The following is a 15,743-nucleotide window of genomic DNA, read 5'->3' on the forward strand; positions in this document are numbered from 1 at the left end:
AGGTTTCTCAACACCAATAAACTAAACAAATGAAACATTATACTAGGTGGTGTTTACTTATTGATGGCATCTTCGTGAATGCTCCTCTTTTTGGAGGGAAGGGAACATTTTTGGAGAGAAGGGAACTTGTTTAATTTTCAACTATCTTACTCAGGTTTTGTTAACATTGTAAAAAAGGGGCTTGAATAAAATATAGAAGCAAAATTTAACACAACTTAGAAATTCATGTGAAACACCAGGCAGGAAGAGGAATTGTTTAAGGAGGTATAACATAGGGGAAATAATTTTATCCTATTGTTCTTAGTTAAGGAGAGGAAAAACTAGGTAACAGGAAGGCTGATCTTATGGTTGAGGCATTGGTCTGGGACTCGGGAGATCTGGGTTCATTTTTCAGCTCTGCTACAGACTCACTGTGTACCCATGTGCAATTCACTTAGGCCCTGATCCACCAAATACTTGTGCACATACTCTTACCCTTAAGCATGTGAGGAGGCCCACCAAAATCAGTGAAACTCATCATGCGTAAGTGTTTTTAGGATTGGGGACTTTATCTCTCTGTGCCTCAGTTCCCTGCCCTTTGTCTGTCTTGTTTGTTCATAGATTCCAAGGCCAGAAGGGACCACTGTGCTCATGTAGCCTGACCTCTCATATGACACAGGCCAGAGAACTTCCCTCAAATAATTCCTAGGGCAGATCTTTTAGAAAAACTTCCAAACTTGATTTTAAAATGGTCAGTGATGGAGAATCCACCACAACCATGAGTAAATTGTTCCAATGGCTAATTACTCTCACTATTAAAAATGTACGTCTTATTTACAGAGTCAATTTGTCTAGCTTCAACTTCCAGCTGTTAGAACATGTTATACCTTTCTCTGGTAGATTGAAGAGCCCATTATTAAATTTGTTCCCCATGTAGATACTTAATGACTGTAATCAAGTTACCCCTTAACCTTCTCTTTGTTAGGCTCAAAGAGCTCAACCAATTTAGCTTATCACTATAGGCATGTTTTCTAATCCTTTAATCATTCTCGTGGCTCTTCTTTGAACCCTTTCCAATTTATCAACATCCTTCTTGAATTAAGAGCATCAGAACTGGACACAGTATTCCAGCAGCAGTTGCCAAATACAGAGGTAAAATCACCTCTCTACTCCTACTTGAGATTCCCTTGTTTATGCACCCCATGATCACGTTTGCTCATTTGGCCACAGAATCATACTGGGAGCTCATGTTCAGCTGATTATCCACCATGATGCCAAATCCTTTTCAGAGTCACTGCTTGCCAGGAAAGAATGGGCTACATTTTTTGTTCCTAGATGTATACATTTACATTTAGCCTATCCAAAATGCATATTGTTTGCTTGTGCCCAGTTCGTCAAGCTCTGTATCAGTGACCTCTGTTCTCTTCATTATTTACCACTCCCCCAATTTTCATGTCATCTACAAACTTTATCAGGGATGATTTTATGTTTTCTTCCAGGTCATTGATAAAAATAGCAAAGAATCCTGTGGCACCTTATAGACTAACAGACATTTTGCAGCATGAGCTTTTGTGGGTGAATACCCACTTCGTCGGATGCACCCACGAAAGCTCATGCTGCAAAACGTCTGTTAGTCTATAAGGTGCCACAGGATTCTTTGCTCCTTTTACAGATCCAGACTAACACAGCTACCCCTCTGATAATTGATAAAAATGTTAAATAGCTCGGGGTCAAGAAACAATTCTGGCAGGACTCCACTGGAAACACACCCATTCAATGATTCTTCCCTGTTTACAATTACATTTTTAGACCTATCAGCTAGCCAGTTTTTAATCCATTTAATGTGTACCTTGTTAATTTTGTATCATTTTAGTTTTTTAATCAAAGTGTCATGCAGTATCAAATCAAATGCCTTACAGAAGTCTAAGTATATTGCATTTACACTATTACCTTTATCAACCAGATTTGTCATCTCATAAAAAAATATGAAATCAATTTGACAGGAGCTGTTTTCCAAAAACCCATGCTGATTCGCATTAATTACATTATCCTCTTTTAATTCTTTATTAATTGAGTCCAGTATCAGCTGCTCCATTCTCTTGTCCAGATTTGATATCAGGCCAACAGGTTTATAATTACTGGGGTCATCCTGCTTACTCTTTTAAAAATTGACACAACATTAGCATTCTTCAGTCTTCTGGAACTTCTACTAGGAAACAGGCTGCATTGTACAGCACCTGGTACAAGGGGATTCTTGGTTAGGGCTTCAAGGTGCTTCTCCAATACCACCCCTAATAAGTGTCAGGAAAAATGTCCTAGCTGCAAAATCTAGTAGGCTGTGCATATCCCCAAGGGAAGTCATGAGAGTTTTATTATCTGAGTCATTTACAATTAGACTGGGCAAAGTACAAGAAAGTACAGTCTAGGAAACCATGCTGCCTTGGCAAGGACAGTCTCTAATGAGTCATTTTCATCTCTAATTCCTATTCCAATCTGTGTAACTTCTGCTCTCACTGAAGTCAGTGCATCTCTAGAAGTGTCAGCCCTCATAGGGTCAGGTGCAGCAATACCTATGGCAGACTTTGTCACTGGGGGAGAAGGTATGGGAATCTTTCAGCAAACCTTTCCAAGCTCCCTGCAAGTTGAGATGAAGCTTATGTGCCTCCAGCATTTGCAGATGACTTAGACATCTACTGGGACATGTACATTTGGATACAATGCAGTGAAGACTTTTGCCAGCAGTGAGTTACTGCTGCTCACATCATCGTTTGCTTAGGATCAGTGTTCTGTGGTAATCTGCTTTGTAATTCCATGGTAGTACATGTAGTGCTTTGTCTTTGTCCTGACTCTTCCTACATTTTTCCAGACCCTGCATCCTTTGAGGGAATTTAAAGCTCTTTGATGACCTTCTGCATTGGACTTTTTTTTTGGTAAAGTCTGTCACCATCTGCAAGAGGGAATCCAGGGGGCATCTTCAAAAACGTTTAGTTTTTGTTCCAAACAGCTTTCCTGGAGGGGCTTGTGTACAATCACAGAACTATAGAAATGTAGGGCTGAACGGGACCTTGAGAGGTCATTTAGCCCATCCCCCTGCACTGAATGTCCTAAGCACAAAAAAAGGGCAAGATGCCTCCTCAGCCAGTATCACTAGAGATAGAAGAACAGGTTATGCCCTCCAGGTGCAGATCTCATCCTCGCAGCACAGAAGTCACAATAGTCTCCAAAATGTCCCCAGACCTATGGAGAGCCAGACTCCGGGGCCTGGAGATCCATATGAGGGGACAGGCTGGGGGTGATTGTTCAGCCTCCCCATCACTATCTCCTCATTGGAAATCCACAGAAAAGTTAATGCATCCTGAGATTGCATCATGCTTCCCATGAAGAACTCCGTGCTGGGGGACTTTTGCTCCCTTTCACTTTCAACAGGCAGTAGGAGGCAGGGGAAGCCCTGGCAGAATCTCTCCCTTGAAACCTTGCTGCCAAGGAGGTGGATTCACAGAGCAGATGGAGAGGAAAAAGAGCAGGTGGACCTGGGCCTCTGGCAGATGCCACTTGATTTGGGGGAACTTTGGGTTCTGGGGGCCTGGAACCCCTTTCCCCAGTTCTGGGTATGTGGGGACAACATATCTTCCCCCCTCCCCTGCCACAATGATCTGGGGAAAACTCTAAACCCCAGGATTTTCCTCCCCAGAGGTGTTTTTCTGTGAGCGAGACCAATCCAGCCCCTGGAGATCATTATGCACTTATGATCTTTTAAATTCTGTGGAGCCTAATCCTGAGGTCTTTACTCAGGTTTTACTCAGCCCTCACTCAGGCAAGGTTGCACTGAGTCTGCGAGAGGTGGTCTGAGTAAAGAGAAAGCAAGGGCTTCAGGATTTAGCCCTGTATTTTAAAATCTCTAAGTGTACCTGTTGCCATGATAACTAGTGACTTTTGTCCTTGATGCCATTTTTAGCAGAACTTTGGAACTTTTGTATGACACGAGAATTTGCTTAATACAAAAAACCAGTGCCCTCCTGCATTTGCAGTGTTCACACATCTATGTGCAGAGGACCATTGTGTCTGAATTAGTTGATGCGAAAAAGGGTGAAATAAGCCAAATAAAATAAATGAGAGATGTGGGAATAAACATTTGTCTGCCTTTGCAAAGCCAGAAAGGACAAGTAAATTCCATAAAGTGAGGACTGAGACAGTCACAGAAAGATTATGCTTTGATAACACAGTAGCCAGAGTAGGAGCTGGAAACTTGCAGTCGTGGAAAGCTGACACCTCCAGCACTTTATGTGCAAGAGGCAGTTGTCCATCAGTTCCAAAATGACTCTGTGCATACTGTTATGACAGCTGTTGGAAACTGTTACGTCAGTGTACCCTTTCCCCCTCTTCAGGAATAGGAGATGCTATGCTATTTTGGATACGTTTAGTACTCTGCTTGGTCTGGATCACAAGTGAGTGAGAAACACTGATAATTTTAACCAAGTATTGCACAGACCTGTTTGTTTCTGACAAACATTTCTATAAGGAGACCATGGGAAGGATAATGATAACTTCTCTTCCTCCTCCACCTTCGTTTTCTCTCTCCCTTTCCCTGGCAAATAGTGCTGCTTTAGGTCCAGGTTCTGAGGCACTACTTCCTTCCAAAAGAAGCGAGTCTATCTGAGTTCTCACTTTGGCACCTGGTGGTCACTTCCCAAGCAATTTCTTAAGGCAGGGGTAAGGCAACCTATGGCACATGTGCCAAAGGTGGCACGCAATCTGATTTTCAGTGGCACTCACACTGCCCAGGTCCTGGCCACCAGTCCGGGGGGCTCTGCATTTTAATTTAACTTTAAATAAAGCTTCTTAAACATTTTTAAAACCTTATTTACTTTACATACAACAAGCGTTTAGTTATATATTATAGACTTATAGAAAGAGACCTTCTAAAAACATTAAAATGTATTACTGGCATGCGAAACCTTAAATTACAATGAATAAATGAAGACTCAGCACACCACTTCTGAAAGGTTGCCGACCCCTGTCTTAAAGGGATACTGTCAGTTTGGTACCGTCTATTACAAAAAATGAATTAAAAGTAGTTTCAGCTACTACACCTGCCTGAGTCTCACTGCAGTGCTGTGTTTTAACCATCACATTTCCTGCTTTGCTCTTCCCTGTTGGTCTGTGATTTGCAGAAACAATGGGAGAAAGTGACTTGTTATACATGGGAATTAGTAAAACTGACTGTACAAAATAAACAAACTGAATAAAATAGAGAAATTATCTGATCTTTCAATTATAGTAACATTACCCCTAAAACATTGCAGAGAAGTATGATTTCCCCCCACTCCAAGTATGTCATTTCTCTTTTCTCCTCATTAGCACAAGGAAAAAATGTCGTCTGTGTCTCAGAAATTCAGCATAATGTAGTAAGCGGATGGGTTAAAGAAAAGTCTTCTGGTCGGCCTTAGCCCTGCAAGGAAATTTGATTATCACTTGTTGACAGGAATGCAGGGCATGTCAAGTGTTCTTGCCATGTCTATTTTAAATTGAACTAGAAGTTGTATTTTGAATTAGGACAGAGTTAAAATGCAAGGATAATAGCTCTGTCTTGCCTGGAGAATGAAAACTAGAGCACGCATGGTAGGGGCAGATTTTACTGTGTCAGGGGTATGAGGCTCTGATTTGATCAGTGTCCAGATGCCCTAATTTAAAAGACACCTGTGCTATTTTGAATGAGAAAATATTGATCACAGTAACTCCAAAGCACTAACATAAAATTACTTGTCATCGATAACTGGTTTAACTTCTTGCCCATTTTAGTGCAGTTATAAAGTATCCACCTCCTTTTGTTTAACTCAATGTTTTACATGCTGCAATTCTATAATTTAGAGGCATCACATTGTTGCTTATGCTGTAGGTGTTAAATACTTAGTGGGTCTAAATTTCCTCAGATATATGTCAGTGACTGACGCTATTGAATTCAGTAAGTTACTCCAAAATAAAGTTGGTGTAAGTATGGTCAAAAATCAGGCCCCTCAGTTGAGTTTTCAACATGCTGAAATTAATTGGCCTCCTTCAGGTCTTTCTGAAGCAGCAGCAAAGAGCATCTTTTAATACCTCTTTCCCCTCCTGCGTAGTACCTGGCTGGCTTGCTCACTGCGTCTTCACCTTGTTCCATTCGCTGGAGTCGGTGGTACAGACCCACAGAGTATGTGTGATTGGCACAATCTTTCAAACTGGCTGGCCCACCTGATTGTTTTGGTTTGAAACGAGAGTTTTCCTTCTATCTGGACTGCTTGCTGTGGCTGATGAGCCCCTCCTGCCTGATAAAGGCACAGAGAAGTGAAGTGACTTGCCCGAGGTCACCCAGCAGATCTGTGGCAGAGCCAGGAATACAACCCAGGTCTCCTAAGATCCAGTCCTGCACCCTCTCCACTACCACTCTGCCTCAGTACCTGGCAGTAGTCACTATTTGATTTTGATATCTGAAGGAAATCTGGCACAGACAATGGCAGGTTAAAGCAGGATTCTTGAGCATCAGGCTCTAGACCCTGTGTTTGAGAAAAACATTGACCACTGCTTTCCAGGCATTTGCCTCCTCTGGGTGGGAGCAGCACCTCGCAACACTGCTCATTTTTCACCCATGATGTCCAATCCGATCAGTGCTCAGCTCACTGTGCTGGAAATCAGATTGAGTGGTGGAAGAACGAGACGGTCAGAAGGCCAGAATGTTTCTGAGATGAGGGACACTGAAATGTTGATGGATTCAATATCCATTTGGTTTTAATCCAAGTCTGAGCTCAGAGGCAACACATTCTCTTCACCATGGAGGCATACCTCCAGATAGACAGCTGCTTTGACATTTCAGGTTGGGAAATCTGCCCTCCGGGTACACATCAGATGCTGATACATGATGTCTTGACTGCTACACTCATGCGTGTCTGTGAGGCTGATATGCCTGTTCAAAGGTGGTATGCCAGCACTGCTGTGGTGTGAGTGCCAAGAAAAGATGGCTGCCTTAGGAAGCCAGAAGAGCATTGCAAATGCCACCTCTGCTGTAGCAAGTGTGTTCTCTGCATTGGCATGTTATGTTTTCTCGCACCTGTTAACACTTGTGTGCTAATAAATGGCCTCACTGTACAGGAAAATAAGACATAGGGCTTGTGATCACTTGTGGTTGCCAACAAACACAAATTGTACTACTATAGGCACCTAGAAAACCCACTGAGTGTAAAAGTGTACAGTAAATAAAAGCTTTCATGGGCACTGTGGGCTTGATTTTTAAAGCTGCTAAAGACCTGCACCTCCCAGTGGCTTTAACTGGAGTCTTGGTGCTCAGCAATTCTGTCCTCAGGAGTTTAAATCAAGAACATGGCTGATGATGGCACCATATAATAGGGAATCAGTGCCTGAGTAGACAAGCGACTACTCAGAAAAATGATTGGACAGAGAGAGGATTAAATGCCGTAGTGCAAATTGTTAACATGTCTAATGTGTTCAATAATTTAGGATGTCAAGTATCAGAGGGGTAGCCGTGTTAGTCTGGTTCTGTAAAAGCAGCAAAGAATCCTGTGGCACCTTATAGACTAACAGACGTTTTGCAGCATGAGCTTTCGTGGGTGAATACCCACTTCTTCGGATGCAATTAGTGGAAATTTCCAGGGGCAGGTATATATAAGCAAGCAAGAAGCAAGCTAGAGATAACGAGGTTAGATCAATCAGGGAGGATGAGGCCCTGTTCTAGCAGTTGAGGTGTGAAAACCAAGGGAGGAGAAACTGGTTCTGTAATTGGCAAGCCATTCACAGTCTTTGTTTAATCCTGAGCTGATGGTGTCAAATTTGCAGATGAACTGGAGCTCAGCAGTTTCTCTTTGAAGTCTGGTCCTAAAGTTTTTTTGCTGCAGGATGGCCACCTTAAGATCTGCGATTGTGTGGCCAGGGAGGTTGAAGTGTTCTCCTACAGGTTTTTGTATATTGCCATTCCTAATAATTTAGGATGTATTGCTAAGCAGGCTGTTTCTGTACTGGTATTGTATCTACAATGTCTGCTCCATAGTTCTGCCTGCTTCTGGACAGCCAGGCCTGCAAAATATGTTGTAACAAATTCATTGTTAGCACAGAGGAGATGATGGTGGTTGTGGAGCATACCTTCTGTTTGTGCTTCTTGGCACATGTGAACAGAAAGACTGGTGATCATGTACAAGTTTAAACAATACTATTATTCTTTTGCTTTAAAACGCTGCCATCCCTCTAGGGCAGTGTTTCCCAAACTTGGGACGCCACTTGTGTAGGGAAAGCCCCTGGCGGGCCGGGCCGGTTTGTTTACCTGCTGTGTCTGCAGGTTTGGCTGATCACAGTTCCCACTGGCTGCGGTTCACTGCTCTAGGCCAATGGGAGCCGCTGGAAGCGGCGGCCAGTACGTCCCTCGGCCCATGCCGATTCCAGCATCTCCCATTGGCTGGAGCAGCAAACCGCGGCCAGTGGGAGCAGCGATCAGCCGGACCTGAGGATGGGGCAGGTAAACAATCTGGCCCGGCCCGCCAGGGCTTTCCCTACACAAGCAGGAAACACTGCTCTATGGTAATATAGTTATCACACAGCTTGGCAGAATTTGATTTTATTTTTTATCATTTTGATGGATAATATCAATGTTTATTTTAAAGTATTTTTAAAAAAATTGTATCTATTTAAGGTTTCTCAGTTGTGGGAAATTATGGAGGGCAGTGTCAGATAATGGTGGGTCAGGCAGTAATTATTTAATGACAGTTAAAACTTTATAACTGTTAAAACACAAATTGTCAACATCAAATGTCAAAAAAAGTAAATATCCTTAAATCAAACTCTAATAAGTTCCCAAGCAGCATTTTTCTTACTTTGCTAATATGTAAATTTCATATATTATTGATGGAAATATTTTGTGGTCGATTTGTGTGTGTATGGTGAAATCAACCTTTACCGACATTTACCAGTAAGGTGTTAAATCCTTCAAAGCTTAGTTATCTCCCATGTTAACAATAAGTCAGCCTACCTATTGCGAACTTTTATTTGATGATCTTCACAGCCACGTCCAGTAAATCTCACACAATCAAAGTGATTTTGAATTGAATCAATTAATGGTGGTGGGGTCATACCCAAATGCTTTATATTATAGAATGGGTCAGTAGTGAATTTGGGACTAATGTTCACTGATCACATTTGACATCAAAAACTGAAAAACTCTGCCAGACAAAATAGCATACTGGATTCAGGATACTCAGGTTTAGTTAAAAAAAAACACTGTTGCTTGGGTTTGGGTTTCTTTCTTTTTTTTTTTTTTTTTTGCGGGGGAAGGGAGGGGGGGTTGTTGATGGGAATCGAAACTGTAAATTTCCTCATCAGTTTGCAAGTATAGCCTAGTTTATAGAAGGGGATTAAGTTGCTGCATCATTTTTCCAGGGAGTCTCAATCCCCAGTCAATGAACGTAAGAGCCCAGTCCTGCTAATGCAGAACCACATGTGTAGTCCTGTTGAACTCAACACTGAGGCAGCCTGCGCTTTTCCCCCCTTTTAACCACCTCCCTTTGAGTAGAAGTGAACTTCACCAACAAGGAGCAAATGCATTAAAAGCTGTTCTTGGATCCAGACTATTTCAAGGAAAGCCTGGGACAAACTTTGGCTCACAGCATACAAATCTCTAACTGTGTGCTCCTTGCCCTCAGAAAGCAATAAGCAAATACATTTAGTTGGCAGAGTGCAGTGATTTCAGGACAGATGAGTGAGGAAAGAGGAAAAAATATGCTTAGAGCTTCCCTTCTACTATGAGCCTGTGGGCCAGCTGGAACGTTTACAAGGCTCTAGGGTCAGCCAGCAGGGAGTTGCAATAATCTAATTTTAATTATGTGACAAAAGCATGAAGCATCATTTCAAGGTCTAACAGAGGAAAATGGCTCCTGCCTGCTAATAGTCCTTAGATGGTAAAAGAAAACAAGCCATCCCACTGAATTTAGATGTTTCTCAAAAGATTAAATGGGATCTATCACAACTCTCAGGCCCCTTGCTGTTAGAACCCACACAATCACCAGGAAAAACTTACAGATGTTAAAGTTAGTTCCCAAGAGGTGGTTGGGCAAAATAACAATACTGATGCCTCCCCACAACCACCCACCCTTTAAAAAACAAACAAACCCATAATCTGAAATGATCAGAAAACAAACTCCAATAATTATATTAAACAGGCCAGCATGAAATCCAGAATGTACACAAACCGATTTAAATGCACAGAGCTGCTTCAGTCTACATTCTCCAGCACCAAGACATTCTGGCTGCCCCAAACCAATAAAGCAGCTATTTTGCTGTTCCAAAACAAAGCACAGTAACAAATTAACAGAATTCAAATCCTCCTGCTCCACCCAGACCCCTACCACATGAGCATAAAAGGGCATTCTCTTTTGTAGTAACAGCATAGGGCTTATGACAAACATACAAGTGAACAGTTTTGATTCCACTCAGTAGTGCAAACATTAGCCAATTTGTTACATTACATACTACAAGATGAATCTACAAGCTTCCTAAAGGATTTTACATTTTTGTTGCGTCTCAGATGGTTCAAACTTGTTTAAGGAGAAGCAATCAGGATCTTCTTCCCTTTCTTAGGATGCACTGATCACTTTTTATACAAGTTTTTTCCTTAATTGCTTGTCCAGCAATTGTTCCCTCCCCCGCATGTGATGTGTTTATACTACCTGTTTTGCTTTTTTCCCCCTGCTGATACATGGGAGGTTTGTGCTCCAGTTTTGTTATTACATGATACCCGTCTAATAGTTTCTGACTGAGACAGAATGTAAGCCTTTTCTACGTGTATTATTAGAACTATTTATTTATTCCCATCAACAAGTCATACCCAATTATATTACCAATCTCCTGGGTTTCCGAGAACCTTCCATGTAATAGCATATACTGTATCTGAGCTTGATGAAGTGCTCTAAGGCTATTCCTACTGCTACACCAATTACTCAAATAAGAGGAATATATTGATTACTATGACAGCTCTACCCTGTAGGATTTACATTGCTTATTATCTGTTCTCACATGTGCTAATCAATCCAATGAAATAATGCATTGCTAAATTAGTGCGTAGCTTTGTCATTCAAGAATCATTAGCGCATTGTTATCAATGTAAAAAAAAGAGTGAGTGGGAAAAAAAGTCTTTTCATGAATCAGAGCAATCACCCATTTAAAATAGCTGCACACAAACAATATTTATCATGTTAGGCAGATGCAGAATTTGGTGTGTGTGGTCAGTGCACTGGCTTAGGTCTATTTTTAACTGGCTTTGTAAAACTGTAGAGAAAGTGGATCAAAGTATGCAGCATTTGTCTTCTAAATAGCCACTTGGAGAAAGTGCTAGGTAAAGTGTTTCTTTTAAAATGGGATGGGATAGACAGCGTTGTGAAGTGGGTGTAATACTTGTGTATGTGCCATAAAGATTATTTAATTTATGTTTATAGAGGAATGTAAGACTTTTGAGCTACTGCTGAATATAAATCTTCTTCTTACAGCCTTAGTCCATCTATATGGGGCTGGCACTTTGAGTCCTTCTCTATTCCAGTCTGTCTTGAAGCAGTTTCTCGCAAACTTCACTGTCAATCAAATCCTTTGTATAGCACCCATCCATGTAGTTCTGGGTCTTCCAACCCTTCTCTTACCCTCCACTTTGTGATGGAGCAAGGCCGGATGGCTACAGGAAAGTACTCAGGAACAGGTATGTTAGCCCCAGGCTAAGCAAATCCCTAGGACCATGGGAACCAAAATGGCAGTTGCTCCAGGGTAATTAAGGCACCTGGGGCCAATTAAGAACTTTCTAGAAGGCACCGGAGAGAGCTACATTGATTGGAGCACCTGCAGCCAATCAGGGCAGGCTAATCAGGGCACCTGATATAAAAAGGGGAGCTCACGCCAGTCAAGCAGGAGGAGAGAAGTGCGTGTGAGGAGCTGGGAGCAAGAGGCACAAGGAGCTGAGAGGGTGTGCTGCTGGAGGATTGAGGAATTATCATATAATCAAGCATTATCAGACACCAGGAGGAAGGACCTGTGGTGAGGATAAAGAAGGTGTTTGGAGGAGGCCATGGGGAAGTAGCCCAGGGAATTGTAGCTGTCATGCAGCTGTTATAAGAGGCATTATAGACAGCTGCATTCCACAGGGCCCTGGGCTGGAACCTGGAGTAGAGGGTGGGCCTGGGTTCCCCCCAAACTTCCCAACTCCTGATCCAACACAGGAGGAGTTGATCCAGACTATGGGTTCCACCAGAGGGGAAGATCACTGAGGTGAGCAAATCCGCCAAGAAGCGCAGGACCCACCAAGGTAGAGGAGGGACTTTGTCACAACTTCTAAATTTAATAGTCTGTTTCCTATATATTTGTCTGATCTTCTTTTCATATGCCCAAACTACCTAAGCATGGATTTCCTCAGCTTTTCTATAATTGGTACCAACTTCACACTTGACATCATTCATTCCAAGTATGGTCCATCCTTGTAACTCCAACCATCCAGCTTAACATTTTCATTTCCACTGCATTCAAGATCTGCTCCTGCCTCTTTCTCAGTGCTTAGCATTTGGATTCAGATAAAAGTGCAGGCCTAATTACTGTCTTGTAGATCTTACTTTTCAGTTTGATAGGCGTTCTCCTAACATGGGTCACTCCACTCGCTTCTCTCCATTTAGTCCATGCCTTTCCTGTCCTGCTAAGTACGTTGCTGAGTTCACCAATTTCCTGTACTATCAAACCTATGTACTTGATCTTCTCTACCTTTGGTAATGGCTGGCCTACTGGATTTGTTGTCCCCAGTCTCACTGTCTTCCTGCAAGGTGGTATCAGCCCGTATACTCTGTGTTACTTCTGCTGATTTTCATGCCGTTTCTTTCAAGTACACACATCCATCTCCCTAAACCTTCATCCACTTCCTCTTTGCTCTCCTGCAGAAGCACTGCATCATCTGCAAAAAGCCACTCTCTGGATATTTTCTGTAAGTGCATTGAGCACCAACGTGAACGACTGGATATAAAGGTAAGGTATAATTCTCCACAAATTACTTTTGGGCCCATGGTGCTGTGCATCACTCGGTGGCTGCTGATGTGTTGGTCAAGTCCACAACTTGGATTTTGTTAACTTTATTCCTTTATCTCTGTGTCTATACACCACATTTGTTTTTTTAACACAAAGTGCAATTGAGGGCTCATGGACCTCAGACCCAGGTCCACAAGTCTCCAGGCAGTCCTCAGTCTGCAGCCACTACCTTGCAGCTTACTGGTACCAGTGAGGAGTGTAGGCTGAGGGACCCCAGCTTGTCATAGGCACCACCCATAAAATGCCTGATTGGTGGAGACATCTGGCTTCTCCAATGAGCTCAGAATAGCTATTTAAGCCAGAAGGAATCATGGGAAGTTGTCTGAGCAACCTGGTGAATCTCTTCCTGGCTGTTGTATTGGATCCTGCCTTCTCATCTGATTCCTGGGTTCTGGCTTCCTCCCTTGTTCCTGCTTTCTTCCAGATCGCTGCTTCTATCCGCACTGCCAACTCTGACTCCAGCTCCGACTCTTGGCTTCATGTCTGACTGTGACACCAGCTCTGATGTTTGCCTTGACTATGGCTCTGAACTCTGGCTCTTGACTCCTGCTCCGACCACTAGGCATGACCCCCACTGCCCTCATCACTAGGTCTGACTGCCTACATCATGGGCCACAACTGATGGTGTGCTAGGCGCTCATATTAGAGTTGCTCTTTTGTGCCTAGTCTAGACTAGGATTTAAAGTGTGGTGTTAGCATGTAAGAGACCAAGAGACCCCTGAGCTTTGAGAAAGGTCTGAGCTGGAGTTCAGTTTTGTGTCTCAGGTCCCAGCCCTGCTATCTAAAAACTGCAATGGTCCATTATGAATAATGAAAAAATAAAGACATTTGCCCACTGCTCCACCTAGTGTTATGTTAAGTAAACTACATGATCACTTACTATTATTTTTCCTTTTTAGTATATTAATATCCCGAGGTAGTCATGGGATGTAGAGTGGCAGACAACACTTCTGATCAGTAGGTTTCCTTGCTAGTGAGAGCTATCTGTTAGTAAACACCCTCTCTCACTGGCTTCCTTTCACCTGTCACACTGCTTTAGAGAGTCAGCATTTCCAGAAAGGTTAAATAGCCCATGAAGGGAGCTAGTGCTTCCAGGAATGGTTAGGGGATATGGGGGGGGGAAGGCAAGAGACATACTGTAATTTCTAAAGGGTAAGTAGCTGGTCATGGAGCAATCAGGTCTTTTGGGTAGCTCTCCTGTGTCAAGAGACATGCATCTCTGGGGCTAGAAGGGGATACAGTACCAATGGGGGGAGGAGAAAATTGTTTTCAGCTGGTGTAACCCACGGTTACCTATTTCCCTTTGTGCCAATCCATAGAGGAGGTGAGTTGGTTACCGCCCCAGCTGGAGAGCACTGGCTCTTTAGCTCAGGCTCTAGCTGCCCATGCTTTTAGTCTGAAGGGCCCTGGTGCCTCAGCCAAGATGGTGGCTGTTGCACCACAATGAAGGAGGCTTTAATGTCTGAAATGACTTCTGACAAAAAACAATACTGTAGTCAAGCAGAGCCAAGATTTTAATCAGAAGCCCTAGAGAATAGACTAAGGCTTGTGTACGCTAGAAAGGGACACAAGCCAGCAAAAGAGGGCTTCGGCAGGTGTGCCTTTATTCCAGTTCCCTGAGAGGAATAAGCTGGTGTAACTGCATCTATGCTATGACTTTTGCCAGTGCATAACTATTGTAAAAAAAACTCATACCCCTCAGTGACATTACTATATTGGCAAAGGTTTCTGGTGTAGACCTGGCATAAAGCTATCGTTTTGCAATCCTACAGACTGATCCAGAACTGGAGGGCAGGGCCGGCTCCAGGCACCAGTGTAGGAAGCTGGTGCTTGGGGTGCCCAATTCAAAGGGGCGACACTCCATCCAGTATCGGGGCGGCATGTTCAGGTCTTCGGTGGGAATTCGGCGGCGGGTCCCTCATTCCCTCTCTTCCTCTTTGAGCTGCCGCGAAGTGCCGCCGCTTGTCTGTTTTTTTGTTTGTTTGTTTGTTTTTTGCTACTTGGGGTGGCAGAAAAGCTGAAGCCAGCCCTGCTGGAGGGTCAACCTCAGCCTAGTTCAAGTATGACTTAGGCTAACCTTGCTAAAGCATCTCCAGGAGATGATACAAGTGATCTCTCTTCCTGAACCTCTATAGTTCTAGGTACTTCCAAGGTACAGACAGTACCCCAGGTAAGGGAAGCAGTCACTTCAGCCCAGCTGAATCACAGGACAGGAAAAATTCGTTATGCTGTAAAGATTTTGACTTGGAGCAGAGTCTAACTGTTCCACCTGACCTATTTTCATAAGGAAATATTTGTTTGGGTTTTGCTACATTTACTGATTCATATTTATCTCTTATCCCTGCTACATTTTAGTGTAGCACCAATTTACCCAAAGCTTCTGGAGAAGAAGAATGGAACTAAAAGCTGCAACAGGTGTTCAGGCATTAAAAAGTTTTAAAATCACTTATTAAAAAGTAAATAGAATCCAGAAGGAATAAGAGAAAATAAAATATCTAGATTATTGTGCGGGGATGTAAGGGATAATGAGTAAACCTGTTTCACTATTTATATATCAGTAGGATCTTTATTTCAGAGTAATTCCACAAAGGCAAAATTCCCTTTATATAATGAAACTCTAGGTAAGAGTGCTAGTGTTAATTGGATAAACTAATTGTGGTTGAGTGGATTTGCTGGTACAC

The 15,743-nt window shown here is 42.8% G+C and overlaps 1 long non-coding RNA gene across 1 annotated transcript in view; it reads left to right on the top strand.

Annotated features, from left to right (window-relative positions):
- The window catches only part of LOC120397834, a 28,709-nt gene extending 14,809 nt beyond the window's left edge, over window positions 1–13,900 (top strand). Inside the window, exons 2-3 of the long non-coding RNA XR_005594030.1 lie at window positions 12,918–13,002; window positions 13,487–13,900. This is a non-coding gene — a long non-coding RNA (uncharacterized LOC120397834). The remainder of the gene's footprint in view (window positions 1–12,917; window positions 13,003–13,486) is intronic.
- Window positions 13,901–15,743: the final 1,843 nt, after the last annotated feature.

This window comes from Mauremys reevesii, linkage group 2 (assembly GCF_016161935.1).
Source record: "Mauremys reevesii isolate NIE-2019 linkage group 2, ASM1616193v1, whole genome shotgun sequence".
Lineage (NCBI taxonomy): Eukaryota > Metazoa > Chordata > Testudines > Geoemydidae > Mauremys > Mauremys reevesii.